Source organism: Eschrichtius robustus, chromosome 14 (assembly GCF_028021215.1).
Source record: "Eschrichtius robustus isolate mEscRob2 chromosome 14, mEscRob2.pri, whole genome shotgun sequence".
Classification (NCBI taxonomy): domain Eukaryota; kingdom Metazoa; phylum Chordata; class Mammalia; order Artiodactyla; family Eschrichtiidae; genus Eschrichtius; species Eschrichtius robustus.
This window is the reverse complement of record NC_090837.1, coordinates 42,103,200-42,121,042: the sequence shown is the minus strand read 5'-3', so window position 1 is coordinate 42,121,042 and position 17,843 is coordinate 42,103,200. Positions and strand designations below refer to the sequence as shown.

General features: G+C 36.6%; 1 protein-coding gene across 8 annotated transcripts in view; it reads left to right on the top strand.

The window, feature by feature from the left end:
- Positions 1–17,843, top strand: part of ZNF521 (zinc finger protein 521) — a 287,757-nt gene that overhangs the window by 128,646 nt on the left and 141,268 nt on the right. The gene's annotated exons all lie outside the window — the stretch shown is intronic.

The window sequence follows — 17,843 nt, the reverse complement described above, 5'->3', positions numbered from 1 at the left end:
AGCACCACGCGGTTAACATTTGTTTTAAAGGCACTCTCCCCAAGTCTTCGCGCTCTGGGTTTGGGTTTCAAAGTGAACATGTTTTGTGTTTTTTTCTTAGTTGAAGAGTCGTTTCATGTCTTTTTTCCCATAATGAGTCTGAAAAACAAGTTCATTTACAGTGAAATAGTTTTGTAAGTCATCATTCCTTGAAGCTGAGCAGAGGATGGCTCATTTTATTATCATTTCTTTATGCTTTATCACCTGGTTTCTAATAGCTCTCTCCCCTTCCCTACCTGCCCCTATCTGGAGATCCATCCAGATGAAAACCCCAGGGAGACCTATCTCCCTTCAGTCTGGGGTCACTGCTTTTTCCTTATCTTGCCTCTGCACTCACACCCTCTCCAAGGTCCCCCTGCATCTCCCTGCAGATAGCCATCACTCAGCTGGTAGGGGAAAGCTGAGAAGACAAACGCAGAGCCCATCCTCCTGAAATGTGCATCTGTGTGACAGGCAAACTCCCAAACTTTGAAGCTGCCTTCCCTCTCTCCTCCTCAAGTAAATCCGCACCTTTCTCTCATCTAAATAAACGAAATCCTTTCAAACTGGAAGAACGTTGTTTTGATAATGGCTCATGACTCATGTGTTGGATCAAATCGTTTCTTTTGAAACAAATATTTCTAGTTGTAATCATATGAAATGAATTACTTTTTCCAACTTTTTATCTCAAAAATGTTTAAACTTATAGAAAAGTTAAAGGAATAACACAGTGAACATATGTATGTGTCCGTGTATCCATGTCACAAGTTTATCAGATATGAACGTTTTGTTACATTTTTCTCTCTCTTTGCAACCTTTTTAATTAACCTGAGCTACATGAAAGTAAGTTGTAGATAACATATCTCCTAAGAAAAAGGGCATTTTCCTATTTAACCACAATATCATTAGCTCAGGCAATTATTGAAATCAGCTAAAGAAATTAAATAAATCCATACTATCATCTATAAGTCTATATTCAGATTTCCCCAAGTCTCCCCCAAATGTTTTATTTTTAAATGCTTTTGAACAAGAATTCTTAAAAAGTTTATGCAGAAAAGTATTCCTCTCTTTTGTCTTGTTATGCTTAACATATATAGAAGAGTTTTTATATTCAGGTTTAATTTAAATAGTATATAAAAGGTATTTAAAATGAATCTCTGTGTGTGTATGTGTGTGTGTGTGTGTGTGTGTGTGTGTGTGTGTGTGTGTGTGTGACTGTGGTGGTATGTGTGCATTTAAAACCAAGCAAAATCTAGCTTTTGTGTCTTAGTAGATTGTTTATGGAGAGGCAAATGCCTGTTTCTTCTTATCTGTTCATGGTTTAGATTTTCTGGTATTTCTAAATTGCTCTATATTATAATGCCACTTGAGGTGAAATATTTTAAAAATGAAGGAGGACATATGAATAGTCTTTATCTGTTAATTTGGTTAGAGTTGATTAGGAAAATTTATCTTTAAGGGATGGTCAAGTCTTCAATTATACCTAAAATCTTAATGATAATTTATAAAGCTTAACTATATGCTTCACTTACATAAAATAATATATAAAGTACGTTAAAGTACTTTTTAATTGTAATTCTTACAATAGTGTTTTTTAAGCACCTGCTACTGAAGGTTAAAAATGACTCCATGCAAAAGAGTACCTCCTTATTAAATCTGATTAGTAACTTGTAGCAGTGTCCTTAATTGACCAGATATTAAGATTCAGTTGTACATTTTTTCTTTGTGCCTTAACAGTACACTAATCCATTCAACATTTTCACCATTGTTACTATTTTTTCTTTATTATACTATTTGTCATAAAATTTTATGTGCCCACTTCCTTTCTGATACTCTCTACCATAAAAAATGTAAAGTAGACCATACTATTTGGACTTGACATAGAAAATTATCTAAACATATGTAAAGTTTTACGAAAAGGAGCCTAAAAAGAATGCATCGGCAAGAAAAAGACATGTAATAAATATTAATTTGTTCCCATTTTTTGTTAGCCAAGTTAAGCTTCTACGACCTCTCATTGTGAGTATTATGTAAATTTTTCACCAGTGGAAGTAAAGGCAAAGTTATTACATAAGACTTTGCCAAAAGACAGGCATGCCATGTGGGGCTAAACTTTATCACAAAAAGAAGTATCACATGTATGTCCATTGACTTAGATGTCCTAGGTAGGAACTGAAGGACTTAGCAATGTAGGTGGTATTTTCATCTCTTCTTCTTGCTGAGGATTGAAGCTTCAGAAGAGAAAAGAAGAGAATAAAACCTGAGTACCTAGATGTTGTCAAGAACCAGATTAGATTTTTCTGGGCTATGACTTACAGTCACATAAGGGTATTGATAGATGCTGGAATGCATCTTTCAAAGACTGAAGAGAATGTTACTTGGTCGAGACTAGAGTACCTATTTAAAAGGGATTTAGATATAATCTAGGGAAGGATAAGTACTATATAAACCCATATAATCCAAGAAATAGATGAAAGCCTAGGCATATGACAATTAAAGAAGAATAATATTAGGTAGCTGTCATATGATGGAGAAATTTGGAATTAAAGACAGAAGATCTGAATTTGAACTCCCATTTCTTCTGCATGCTGATTTCTGAATTTGTGAAAAATGTTCTCTTTGTACCAAAATTCTATAATTATTAGTCTAAATTTGCCATGGAGACTTTGTTTTGAATAAACTGTTTGGGAGAACCTAATCATTTCTATTTCCTCCTCAAAGGTTGACTATGATATAAATTTGTACCTGCAGTGATTCCATAAATGGTAGAGAGAATTTGAGAGAGAAAGAACACTGGACATCTAGCTTTTTCCACACGTGAAACACCTCGCAGACTTACTGACATTTACTATGTGTTGAGTAAATGTTAGTTCTTCTTTTGGAGTTCGTTGACACTGGCTTGGCTCCCTGGTCAGGTGCTGCCCTATATGGACCTCAAAATGTTGTCTCATGATGATATTGGAAGCATGTGTCCATCTGCCATGGTTTCCTTAAGATCCTTCATATCCAGATTTCTCTGAGGGATGATATATTCACATTTCAATTCACATCATCCCCACAATTCTGTTGAAATTGCTCTTGCAAGGGTTACAAATTATCTCCATGTTTCTAGATGCCTGTACGGTGCCACAGAATCAAAGCTAGAAGGGACAGTGGAGATCATCTGAGTAAGCTGCCTTATTTTACAGACAACAAAACAGACCCACATAAATTGAGATTGGTCTAAGGTCACAGTTAATAAGTGGTAGACAAGAGACTCCGAGAATCCAGGTCTCCCAACTCCAGACTCAAGACTCTCTTTTCGTAATTCCACTGGCACTTTCCTCTAGCTGCAATCTCATCCTTGTCCTTTTCATAAAATCCTCTCGGTGTTGCAGTCTTATTTTCTCTTGTCATTCACTTCCTCCACCCTCCTCAATGGATCTTCTGCTTCTATTGCTGCACCTCAACTGACTGTTCTAAGGTCTCTACCGACCTAGTGGACTGACATAATGCTTTTGGTTTTTTTTAAAGAGAATTTATCGTAGTTTACCTGCTTCTGTACTTATCACTGTTGGCCATTCCCTCCTAATTGAACCTCTGTCTTCCTTCCTGTTTCCCTTCGTGCCTCTTTGAATGTTCCGTAGCCCTCTCTGTCCTCTCCCTGCTTCTGCAAGATAGTGTCCCCATTGCTACTGTCACTCTACTGACCCCCCCGCTTCACGTGGCCTCATCCACTCCCAGGGTTTCAACCACCACCTTTTACCAATGACTCTCCAAATGGTGTTTCCAAAAGACGGGAGGGAACTTATGGGGGCTGATGGTAATATTCTGTATCTTGATTGTGCTGGTGGTTACAAGACTGTATGCATTTACTAATACTCACCAGATGTAAAGTAGTGACTTTTTGCATGTGAGTTACACCTCAGTGAAGCTATTGCCCAAAAAAAGGTGTCTTTGACTCAAACCTCTCCTCTGAAATTCAGACTCATACACACAGCTGCCTGCTGGATATATATGCACTCACATGTTCCTGTGAACTTCAAACTCAATGGGTCCAAAATAGAAATCATCCTTTCTCCAAACCTGCTTTTTTTCTCAAGTATTCTATTTCACTTGTGGATCCATTGATCTCCTTAGTCTTTTCTTTTTCTCCACATCCAGTTGGCCATCCAGCCATCTCGATTTCTACTCATATGTATTTCTGAATCAATCCCCTCTTCTCCATCCTCTTACCACATTTTAAGTTCAATCTCTAAACTACTGAAGCAGCCTCGTAACTGTTCCCTCTGACTTTAGTGTTCATACTTTCAGATCCATCCCCACAGAGCTGCCAGAACAATCTATCTGAAACACAAACCTGAATAACATGCCCCTCCCTATTTGGAGCATTTTAAGTGCTCTGCACCTCCATCCCTATAGGATGATGTCATAACCCTTTTATTGTGAAATATAAGACTCTGTAGGTCCCTGGTAAAATTTCTCCCTCTTTCCTTAGCTTTCACCTTATTCTGTACTTGGAGGTGCTTTAATTAACCCGCACACAACATGCTGCCTCTGTATCTTGCTAAGGCTGTCCAGTTCCTTCTGCCCAAATAATCCCTCTCCTCCTGACTGCCCTCTGTCTTCCATGAGGCTGTCCATCTTTCCCTTTAATTGGAGATCAGCTACTCTAGAAGGCCTCCTCTGACCCCAGCTTATCACCACAAACATCTCCCTTCTCCTGGAATGCCCTGTCTATACAATATGTTATAAATTTCATGTGAAAATTGTTACAGTGCTTTATAATTATCTATGTACATTTCTCTTTTCTTCCCCTGCATTCCTTGGGGCAAGAATTTACTCAATCTGATATTCCTAAGCCCTATGCTAACGCCAGGCCCATCGTAGGCAGGTGCCTCAGTGCTGTGTCTGGCTGGTGGCTCTCCCAGAGCCTTTCCCCATACAGGGCAGTATGGCATGGCAGGACAGCTGGCCGCCTGGCTTTGTTTCATTCAAGAACCACCTGACACAGTGACTGGAACCTGAAGGTATTAAATAAATTTGTGTTGTTCTTCTGCGTGTGTTAACTGTAGGATTGCTGTTTATATTTTTACCGCATTTGGACTCAAATCTTGTTTCATTGTTACTGAAGTGCTGTTCTAGATATTCAGAGCGTGTACGGGTCTGCTGATATTATCCCACTCCACTTCAACGTCTGCTTTCTCAAGGAAGTTGTAATTGTCCTGCCAAGGTTGCCAGTGGTCTCCAGGTTCATCTCCGTAGCACTCTGCAGGGTGGACAATTCTTGCCTTGCCGTGCCTCTCTCTGACTTCATGGCGTTCCTGCTCCTAGTTTTCTTCCTACTTCTGCCTTTGGAGATTTCTCGTCCTATGCCTGTCCTAAAAGTGTAGGAATTCTTCGATGCTCAACCTTAGTCCTCTTTTACTTCTCTGTCAACTCTCTCCATAGGCATCTCCTCTATTCATGTAGCTGCAACTATTTCTTTGCTAAGAATTCGCAAATTTATGTTTCTAGCCTAGATCTCCTCTTAGTTCCAGATTACTGTGTTCTACTGGCAGCTTGACTTTGCCATTTGTATCTCGTTTAGACTTCTGAAGTGTAACGTGTACCTACTAAAAGCTCTTGATTCTCTCTCCTGAAGCCTATCTTTTTCCTAACTTCCATCATTTTTGGTAAAGGGATCTACCCTACACCCAATTACCCGAGCAAGAAACCCAGGACTCACTCCTGATTCCTCCCTTTCCCTCTTTCCACACATCTAATCTATTAATAAGTTCTGTGGATTCCACCTCCAGTGAGTATCCCATCCCCTTGTTTCCATCCGCAAAGCCATCATTGTGGTCCAGGCTACAGTCATTTCTGGCCTCCTGAGAGAGTACTCTCCTTCATCTTCTGCCTGCTTCCCATCCATTCTTCATGCTGAAGTGGGAAGGAGGCCTGTGGACATGTCAATCTCATGATGTCACATAAAATTCTTCAGTGGCTTCCCATTTCCCTCAAATAAAATTCCAACCTCTCACCAGTTTGTGAGACCATGCATATCCTGGCCGGCCTGGCTGCCCTCACCTTGTCCCGGTTGGCTCTTCCTCGTGCACTGCACCCAGCCTCCCAGCCTCCAGGGGGATGGGGTGGGGGGGGGGGTTCTGCTTTGGAGTCTTCACATGTGCTCCTTCCTCACTTGGCCTGCACTTCTGAGCCAGCCTCTCTGTACCACCGGTTCTTTCTCGGCTGTCAGGTGGGCCTTCCCTGAAAATCTTATCAAAGTTGGTTTCCTTCTGAAGATTTTCTTTTAAAATAGTCGTTTTTGTTTACTTGTTTATTTCCTTCCTCCCCTTTCTCACCTATGAACATCCAACAGCTTAACATAAGAGCTTAATAAATATCAATTGAATAAATGAACATAGTGTAAGTACTTCAAAATGACAAAAGTAGTGTATACTCCATCTTTGGATGTATTTGCAGGTATATCTAGTAACTAATACACATAGATGTAGACAAGTTTACCCAAAAGTACTGAGATGCTTTAAAATTAGGTGTGATCTAAAAATATTAAATAAGCTAAAAGGCTTGAAAGTTCTAACAATTCAGAGATCATCTTCGGTGTGAAGGTCTGTTTTAAGTGTGTCTCAAAGTCAGTATTCTTCCCTTATAATTCTTACACTGAAAATAGAAACGTACATGTTGACATGCTTAAGCTCCCGAGTTCTTTTTTGTTTTGTATAATAAAAATTTCCATATGAGGTTGAAAGAAAAATGTCAAAGTTTTTGTCTGTCAAATTGCTGGTATTAAGTTTTGCTAAGCTAAAGGAGCAAAAATAAATGAGTTAAGTTTCCTCTAAATAAACAATAGCTTAAAATTAAGTAGAAAAATTACATGACCAAATAGATTTGTAAAACTCAAGATGTTCTTGAAATAGACTTAGTTGCTTTTCCAAGTTTAATCTGCTTTCAGATTTATTGTTGTTGTGCTCAGTATTTGTTTGGCATCTACAATGCACTAGAACAGGGGGTTAATGACCCCTGGCATAAGTATCGGGGTGTGGAACATGGAAGCAGCTGCCTCTCATCCACTATCTCTAGTCCCATGTTCACCAAGCGTTGATCATTGCATCACACATTGAATTTGCTACCACTACCATCCCTAGATTTTCTGTACTTACTTCCAGTTCTGGATTTTTTGCTGATGCTTTCCATATGCATACAGTGTCTTTTAGAACATATGGAATTCAGAAGTAAGAATGTTTTTGTATACCACCATGAATCTTGAATTGCTCATATTTGTCCATTGAGTACTAGGCCAAAGAGTTTGAAATCACCCTCTGTAGCGGTAGAATTCTGTTTAGCAGGAGCATTTTACATTTAGCTGAAATTATATCGAAGTAGAGGTTAGTGAATATCTACTTAAGGTACTTTTGAATAATGAAAGAAAATGGAAAGCTACATTCTGGATCTCTTATTACTGGATGGCTCCCCTCTCTGCGTAATATAGATGCAGTTTTCTAGTAGATGTACTGTATGTTTCTAGAAATTTAACAGCCTAATTATGAGAACCTTGTAAATACTTTTAAAAAAACTAAATAGCCAGTTCCTTATTTGTATATATTTTTTCACCTTTTAAATGTGCATGTTTTTAAGGGTTCTATTTTTAATATGTTTTTTTCTTCCCTTACCCTCATTTCCTATTACTGAATTATTATCCCATACAGATGAGTGAAATATCAAATTTCAACCTGTAACCTCTCGTTAAGCCCTGTCCTAGATTTTCAGTTAACTTGTTTGACATTACCGGTTGAACATTGTGCTAGCCATTTGATCAAATCAAATCATAATTTCTTTTTTATCTCTCCAGTTTTTGTCTGTGTTCCATGATTCTCCTAATTATTCTTGTCTGAAACTTTGTATGTATCTCCTAAATCTTGTCTGGTCTCCTAACCTTTTGAGTCGGTCACTCTCCAGGTGCTGTATTTTCTCTTCTGTTTGCATCTCCTGCGTTCTCTCTCCAGTGCAAGTCTTATCCTTGTAAACTAACTGATCTCTTTTACTCTCTTCCTATCATAATTCACAACAGATTTAAAAGTTTAGGATCTCACAAATCACATTTTCTGACCACAATACATATACATTATAAATAAAAAAGTTATTTTTTAAAACCCCATAAATTTTATTTTATTTTTATAAATTCATTATTTATTTATTTGTTTGTTTGTTTGTTTGTTTGTGGCTGCGGTGGGTCTTTGCTGTTGTGCATGGGCTTTCTCTAGTTGTGGCGAGCGGGGGCTACTCTTCGTTGCAATGCGTGGGCTTCTCGTTGCGGTGGCTTCTCTTGTCGTGGAGTGTGGGCTCTAGGCACGTGGGCTTCAGTAGTTGCGGCACATGGGCTCAGTAGTTGTGGCTCGCGGGCTTTAGAGCACAGGCTCTGTAGTTGTGGCGCACAGGCTTAGTTGCTCTGCGGCATGTGGGATCTTCCTGGACCAGGGCTCAAACCCGTGTCCTCTGCATTGGCAGGCGGATCCTTAACCACTGCGCCACCAGGGAAGTTCCCAAAACCCCATACATTTCAAAATTAAACCACCCATGGAACAAAGAGGGCATGGAAATAGCAATTAAAAACACTTCAAACTGAAAGACAACTATATTTTAAAACTTGTGAGATATAAATTAAAGCAGTATTTAGAGGGAAAGTTATTAGAACATAAAAATACATATTAGAAAATTTTAAAAAGCTTAATATCAATGTGATAAAAATCAAACTTAAGACATTAGGAACAGAACAAGAAAACAAACCCATAAAAAATAGAAACGAAGGAAATAGTAAAGCTAAGAGCAAAAAGTAATGAAATGTAAAACAAACAACAAGGAGGCCAACAAAGTAAAACATTAATTTTTTGAAATGACTAACAAAGTTTACAAACTTCTGGTGAGATTAATCAGGGTAAAACAACAAGAAATAAACAATATGAATAATGAAGGGGGAGCCATAACTTCACATGTGCAGAAGTTAAAAAGATAGTAGGGGAACCACTACACATATCAGAATGACTGAAATAAAAAAGAATACATAAATTCTTTTTTGCAAGAATGAAGAGCAATTGGAACTCTCTTACTTTACTGGTGAGAGTATAATTTTGTATAACTGCTTTCAAAAACTGTTGGGCAGTATATACTAAAGTTGATTACTAGCCTACTCTACGACCCATCAAGTCTATTCCTAGGTTTATATCTAAGAGAAATGAATGCACATGTTTAACAAGTAATGAACAAGAATATTCATAGTAGCTTTTGCATATAAGCTTTAAGCGGGAGTCGAAGTGTCTGTCAAAATAGAATAAATGTATAAATACATTCATACAATGATTATGAATTTTATTTCATTCATATGATGGACTACTACACAAATAAAGAAGAATGAACTACCACTATGTAACAACCTGGAATATTCATATACAAAATGATGAAAAAAAGGAACCACACACATCCTACTACACAATTCCATTCGTATAAAATTTAAGAATGGGCAAAACTAATTTCTGATAATCGAAGTCAGAATAGTTACCTTTGGGATGGTATCAACTAGGAAAGGGCGGAAGGAAACATTCTAGAAATGTTCCATATCTAGATCTATGTGGTGGTTACACTGGTATTTGTAAAATTCCGTAAATCAGGCATATTCTTAAGGTTACAGCAGTTTACTATACATATGTTATTTCTCAATAAAAATTTTACAGAATGCACCAAAAACACACAAAATAAAGAAGAGTAAGATAATACTGTGAAGAACTTTATGCTAATAACTGGATAATTTTGATTATATGGGAACAGTCTTAGGATGATATGTTACCAAAGCTGGCTCAAGAAAAAGAGAGAGGAGTAGAATGATTCCATAAATATTAAAGAGTTAATAAATTGTTGAAAACCTTCCCACAAAGAAAATACCAGAACATACACATAATTCCAAAGCTGTGCCAGAAAGTATAAAAAGAGGGAACACTCCAGTTCATTTAATGAATCTAGTATAACCTTGATGTCAAAACCAGACAAAAATGTAAAATGAAAATTTAGGCCAGTTTTACTCATGATTTTATATTTTAAACTTTTAAACAAAATGTAAACAAACTAAATTCACACTGGTAAAAAATGATTTTTATACTATAACCAAAATGATTTTATCACAAGAATACAAGGTGGGTTCAACCTCAGGAAATCAATTAATTAATTTTACCACATTAACAGTTTAAAGGAGATAAATTATATGTTTATCTCAAGAGTTGCAGCAAAAACTAAATTCAACATACTTTTGTGATCAAAAAGAACACTTAATTAGGGATAGGCAGTAATTTCCTTACCATTATAAAGACTGTTTAAAATATCGGCTTCAGCAAGCATCATCATTAGTGGCGAAATTTTAATGCAATTATTATTTTATAATAAAATCACTAATAAGGCTTCCTGGGTGATTTAACCAACAATATAAGATAAAACAAAAATGAATTTACTAATAAAAAAACAGGTAACACTGAAATTGAAAAGAACCAAATTAAACTCATTTAGAGGTCATATGTTTGTTTGTAAAACAAAATCCAAAGAATCTAAAGACAAACTATTGTAATGAATAAAACTTTAGAAAAGTTGCTGGCTACCAAATCAAATCATACAAGTTAATTCGATTTTTATTCATCACCAGAAACGTTAGAAAATATGAATTTTAAAATAATTCCATTTATAATAAGCTCAAAAATAGGTACTTAGAAATAAATCTTATAAGGTGTGCAACACTATGGAGAAAATGATAAAACATTATTAAAAGATATTGTTAAAGACCTAAATAAATGATCAGATTTAACTTGTTCAGGAATAGGAAGACTCAATACTGTTAAGCTCTCAATTATCCCTAATTTGATCTGTGGACTCACAGCTATTCTAGTGAAAATTTCTACAGGTTTTAAAGTGTATTTAAAAAAAAATTTTTTTTTTTGGAACTTGACAAGCAGATTCAAAAATGTATACTGAAGAACAAAAGTTCAAGAATAGCAAAGATACTCTTGAAGAAAAAGAGCAGGCGGGGTAGGATTTGTCCTACTCTGTAGTCAATTTATAATAAATCTGCAGTAATTAGGATGACATGATATTTGTCCACAGAACAAAATAGAGATTCTCCGAAAGAGATATCAGACTGAATAGAGTAGAGCTGTCTTTGCACCTCAGTGGGGGAATGAATGTAGTATTCAACTTGTTAGCCATAGAGAAAAACAAAATAAAATTGAGCCCCTACTCACGTGTGTAAAAATGTGTGAAAGAACAAAACCATAAATCATAGAAAAAAATAGAATTTTTTATGACCTTAGATTAGGGAAAGATTTCTCAAATAAGACCCAGAGAGTATAAATCACAAATAAAATGATTGATATGTTCATCTACATTAAAAATAATAACTTCTGTTTACCAAAAGTTACCATAAAGTGAGCAAAAATAAGAGCTCCAAGATAATAAAATATATTTATAACACATATAGTTGGAAAAAGTATTAGTTTCCTAAATAGATAAGAAATAGCCACAAATTAACAGGAGAACTCAAATCACCAAATAAGAAAATATGAAATTAACATGAACAGGCATTTCACAAAGAGGAAACATGAAGATCCAGTAAACATGTGAAAATGTTTAATCCTCATCAGTAATATGGGAAATGCAAATTCAGACAGAGAATAATAGATGGTTTGAGAAGACCACACAGGAAGCTAAGTTGGGCACACAGGTGCTTGTTTAATAGTTACTATTTATATATTACTTATGTTTACTGTTTGTAAGCATTTAATATTTAACTTAAAAAGCAAAATAATCAGAACCATAGTATGCAATCAGTATCACTTATCATAAATATAAGATAAATATAAAAGTAATACAATTAATACAAAATAATGTTTTAAAAATTCTAGCTATACTCATACCTGCAAAGGTTTGTCAGTCTGAAACCTGTTCTTTCATTGTTACAAGTAAGTTTGTCAAGGTTTGTAGAGGTATTAAAGACATATTAGCATCTTAGTGAGACTTTTTTCTTTTGTGTAATTAGAAAGAGCCATATCCATGCTTTATACTTGAGGTGGTGCATATCTCACACTTTGGGGAACATTAATCTATAGCATTAACTTTTTATTCCTCGTCTGGTGCTTCAATTTAAGGTAAATTTATTCATTTCCTGCAATGTACAAGGCATTAGGCTATCAGGTTTGTAAAGAGGATGAGCATTATACGAATATGGTTTTTTGAATACATGTCTCTCTTCCCAGTGTAGCCCCCTGAGGGCTTATAGTTTACTAGGAAAAAATTAATGTATAGCAATAAATACAGTATAAAGTAGAATGGAATATGTGCCTTAATAGAAGTACTAGTGAAGTGCTAAAGTAGTTCAGAGGAGATAGCAAATAACCAGGCAGGAGTTAGCTTTGCAGGTATCTGTGTAAAGAGGAAGCAAAGTGGAAAGAACTCCCAAGCAAAAGTCCGAAGGCAGCAGTGTGCCTGGCAGGCTTAAGAATAGCAAGGGGGTAAGCATGGCTGCAGCACAGGGAGCCAGAGTGAGGGGTGCAGGCAGGGCTGCATGGTATCCTCTGTGTTTCTCAGGAGAGTTTCTTAACACATCATAGGTTCTCAGTCAACACTTGTAAATAATTGAAAGCTGGTGATTAAAACAAATGGAAAAAGAAACAAAGAAGGAACCACACATAAATAGAACATAAGACTTCTCCTAAGTATGTAATAGACTATGCAATTCGTGTCGTAAAGAGATTGAGTGGCAGGTGAAATCCTATTAAAAAATCCCCATGTCAAGGCAAAAGATTGATTTTGTTCAATTAAACATTATATTACATAAGCAAGCCTTCAACTGAGTCTGAACATGTTTTGTTATTCCGAGATTGCCCCTATGGGTATGGAGAGTTTACGCATAAGCCACATAACGTAGTAGAAGAAAATATTGTACTTAGAGAAAAACCGAGTTCAAATAACAGTTGACAGAACCATCTGTGTGATCTTAACTAGTCTTTCCTAAGCTTGAGTTCCTTCATTGCTAACATGGGCATAATCCATATTTTGCCTACTTTATAGTGTTATTGTAAAGAGCAGATCATATGTTTGTAAGAAAGTTCTTGGTAAACTGAAGCACCTGACAAATGTTGCATATGGTACATCATTTATATAATATCTGTGTATAAGTCAGCACATATCCCTATGTATGTATGTACACATTCATATAATTTATATCTAAAATGTGCTTCAGTTAATTTATTACTATAATCTAGAATAATTTTATCTAATACTAGAACTATGGATTATTTGGTAAAAATGCATTGAAATCAGTCATCATGTGTCTACAAAGTTGATTATATAGAAAAGCATAATCAAATATTAAAACAAATATAGAAGCAATGAAATCCAAGGGACAAAGAGAATGTAAAAGCCACAAAGATAAACTATTATTCAGAGATAGCATCAGGCAACAATTAATATAAAAGGTAGAAAAACGTGTAAATAGATGAGAGTATAGGTGGAAAAAGGAATTATAGATAAGAAATCGAAAATGTCCAATAGTATTATTGGATTGAAACATATCATGGAGAGCAGGAGAGCAAAAAAAATCTTGGGGAAATAATATCTAAGAAAGTTAAAAATTGTAAATGAAAGGCATAGTAAGTGAATACCAAAATAAGACACTTTCTCCTAAGCTCAAGAAGCAAGTGAATAGTTTGAGAGGTGGTTAATTTTAAAGAACTATTATTTGTTTGCCTAAAACTCACTAGCCATTTTCTTCATGGATCAAATATATTTACATTCTGGGGAAAGAAAAGTGGTGAAATTTTTGCTTTTGTTTTTGTCCTTGGACAGGATTTATAATTTAGATGCATAACCTCTTGATTTATTTTTGTAACAGGGTACTTACTATGTTTTAAAAATTACTAGTAAGTGATTGAGAGATACTTTGAAGCAAAGATATACCATGATTAGAAATCAAAGTGGCATTGATAAACCTAGCTTGACAAAGTCTGATGTTAATGTACTCCTCTTAAGATAAATCTAAGGATTATCTTGTGTATTTTATAAGTGTGGCTTACATTAAGGAAGCAAAAATGAGCTTCCTGATTTCATAAGAGCTCATGATAAAGAAATGTCCAGAAATACAAATTTAATTATGAAAGCGACCACATGTTTAATAAAGATCATTTTTTAAGAAAAAGTAAGAGGAAGAACAGAAGAGTGGAAAGAGTTGGGGGGGTAGAAGGAAGGGTGGGAGGGGAGGACTACATGACCAGATAAGATAGTTGAAAAACTGGCAGGAAGCCCTCTAAGTTTAATGTCTATACCCACTAGGATTGGAAAATTGAAATCGTTTTGGTGGAAGACAGATCCTTTTAGCACCATTAATTGGATCTGGATTGATATCATTTTGTTATACAAATTTAAACGATTCCAAAGCAGACATTCCCCAACTGCTGATATTAATTTGCATCTAGTTCATTCATTCATTCAACAGTTATTGAGTTTCAGACACGTGGCAGGCAGTGTGCAAAGACACTGAGTACACAATGACAAACATCATAGATATTGTTTCATGTTTCTCTTGGCAAAGAATTAAACCTTCTAAAAGCAGATATACCCTCATATAGTGAAGCATGTACATATTAAGATGGTGAGGAGTTGACAGGATTGGAAAAATGGATATTCTCAAATGCCTTGTAAGGATAGTCACATTGAAATTACAAAATGTCTTTTAAAAGAATGACTGACTTATCACCTGGACTTTTAAAGAATATCGAGAAAATATTACAGTGCTTGCCTTGCACAGATTCTATATAAAATGTCTAATTTCATATTACCATCTTTTTCTTAATGTTTCCCCTCGTATTCTATACTGTAGTGTAATGTTCTCAAGGCCCTGTTGGGAAAGGGCCCCATATTTTCTTTTATATTTTGGGATATTTTTAATTTGAAAAATGTCTAGCTTTATAAGATATGTTATCAATGATAATTATGCAGAGGTTTTTCAGGGCCACAGTTTAATTTTCTGGGATAATCTGAAGGAAGGCTGGGTCTTATCTGGTTGTACTATGCAGAATTTAGGTGTTTTTGGTGGCAGCAATCTGGTTCCCTCCAGTAAATTTCTCTGAAAACACTTACTCTTGAGTATACTTATAAAAAGCCCAAATCAGTTCTCTTCTGTGTGGTTCAGACACTCCTTCATAAATGCTCCATGTCAGGCAGTGTGCTTGGGTGATGGAGCTGTAGAGGGGAAATAAGGCATAGTTCCTTAAGTGACAGGAGACCTTAGAATGTAATGTGAATAGATGCTTTGAATATAATATAGTAAATTCCAAGCTAAAAGTAGACACTGAGAAATGAGTACCCCCCAAAGAAGGCAGCAGGTAGTAGAAAGAACCAGCGATGGAGAGGTGGCTATGAAAGCCATTCTGCAGCACACGTCCAGGAGGAGACACAGTAAGCTTCAAGCAGGATAACGAGCCAGCGTGGCAGTAGTTACCAATTCCTTTTAGTAAATGTGCACACCCATCATATAAATGTGGGTGTATTCATGGTGACCCAGAGTTCTAGGCTTGCTAGAGATTTCTGTGAGTCACTTTCTCTGAGTCACAGACAAGGACACTTCATCTCTCTGGGGACCTCACTTTGATTGTCTGTGATGAGGAAATTGAAATATTCACTTGTCCCTCTCAATTCTCAAACTCCCCAATATTCTATATAAGCTTGTGCTAGTACCTTTGAAAATATGAAGAATATGGTGGCATTTTATTCTATTTTTAAAAGATATTTTTGGAATGATGAATGAGGAGGGATTGAAGAAATCCAAATAATTTCAGTTAAATCAAGGGATTAAAAGAACCCCACCACCTATATATTTACATACATGGTAACTGCACAGTATGTTTTAGAATAGGTAAAGTCAAAGCAACAGACCTCTATCCTTAAAAACTTACTGTTGAAGAGTACAAGCAACAAGAATAAAAAAGTAAACACCCACGTTGTTGTGTGGGTGTTATTGCTAACAAGCTTTACGGAGCAGGTGGGATTTTAGAAGCAATCTGAAGGAGAAGAGAAGGGTGGTGTGACACGCTTCAGTAGGAAAGCGGTTCAAGTGGAAGGGATGGACGAGAGAAGGCAGAACCCGAAATGAAAATAGGGAGGAAGAGAGAAGCGAAAAAAAAAACTGCTGGGAGTAGGAGGACAGGAGGTAATATATCTCACTGGAATAAGAGTGATAAAGGACCAGGCGATTTGGGCAGATACAGGGTAACTGAAATGACCCAAATAAGAGGGAGGGTGTTCTGTAGACGAAACACACACTACCAGAATGTGCAGTATTCCTTTTACAGAAGAATAGCTACAAGGATAGATTAGGAATATAAACAAAAGGGAATCACTGTGACTCCACAGGAGCCTTCATCTAAAGAGAAGTGGAAGGAAGCAAAGATTTTTTTATTTTACAATGAACAGGTATGAATCATTCACACATTAATTGACTGAGTGTAAATATTTACGTTATGTATTGCATAGATACAAATGGGTAAGACAGAGCCCTCTCCCTACCCTTACAGCCCTTTAGAGATAAATCAGTTTTATTGAAGTAATTCTGATACAACATGTAATGAATTATAAGAGAATCAAGAGGAAACTTTTATGATTTAATATTAAATAAAACCTCTCTATGTCAGCCTTTTGATATGTATGACGAGTCTCTAGTAAATGGTACTAGTACTTGTAAAGAGTTCACAAACCTGTCTACATTCTCAACTTGCTTTGAGGGCAGAAGTTATATACTTAAGAAAATATGTCTTAATGAATCCTAAAATATTTTTTTTCTTTCTCACAAAACTTTCATCTCCAGTAGCTGAATCAGGAGAAATCTGAGAACTGGAGATGAATAAGTGAGCCTAATAAAGCATCTCTCTCCAAGGGAAATTTGGGCTTAAATTCAGTTTGTTTGTTTGTTTTTTTAATTAATTAATTAATTAATTAATTAATTTTTGGCTGTGTTGGGTCTTCGTTTCTGTGCGAGGGCTTTCTCTAGTTGCGGCAAGCGGGGGCCACTCTTCATCGTGGTGCGCGGGCCTCTCACTATTGTGGCCTCTCTTGTCGCGGAGCACAGGCTCAGTAGTGTGGCTCACGGGCCTAGTTGCTCCGCGGCATGTGGGATCTTCCCAGACCAGGGCTCGAACCCGTGTCCCCTGCATTGGCAGGCAGATTCTCAACCACTGCGCCACCAGGGAAGCCCCTTAAATTCAGTTTTTAATGTTAGACATCAAGTTCAAGAACATAAAAAGGCAAATTTTGAGGGAAATAAATAAATGTGTTAGGAGACAATTCATTTTATTTTTAAAAAAATAAATTTATTTATTTATATATTTTTGGCTGCCTTGGGTCTTCGTTGCTGCGTGCAGGCTTTCTCTAATTGCGGCGAGCGGGGGCTACTCTTCATTGCAGTGTGCCGGCTTCTCATTGCGGTGGCTTCTCTTGCTGTGGAGCACGGACTCCAGGCGTGTGGGCTTCAGTAGTTGGCAGCACGTCGGCTCAGTAGTGGTGGCTCGCGGGCTGCAGGCTCAGTAGTTGTGATGCACGGGCTTAGTTGCTCCGCGGCATGTGGGATCTTCTCGGACCAGGGCTCGAACCCGTGCCCCCTGCATTGGCAGGCGGATTCTTAACCACTGCGCCACCAGGGAAGTCCGACAATTCATTTTAAACTTAAAAAAATAAAATAATTCTCCCTGAACTTCAAGGTAATAAATTCCTTCCATGAAATTTGTCTGGTATAACTCATGGAAATTACTCCATCTTTGACATGG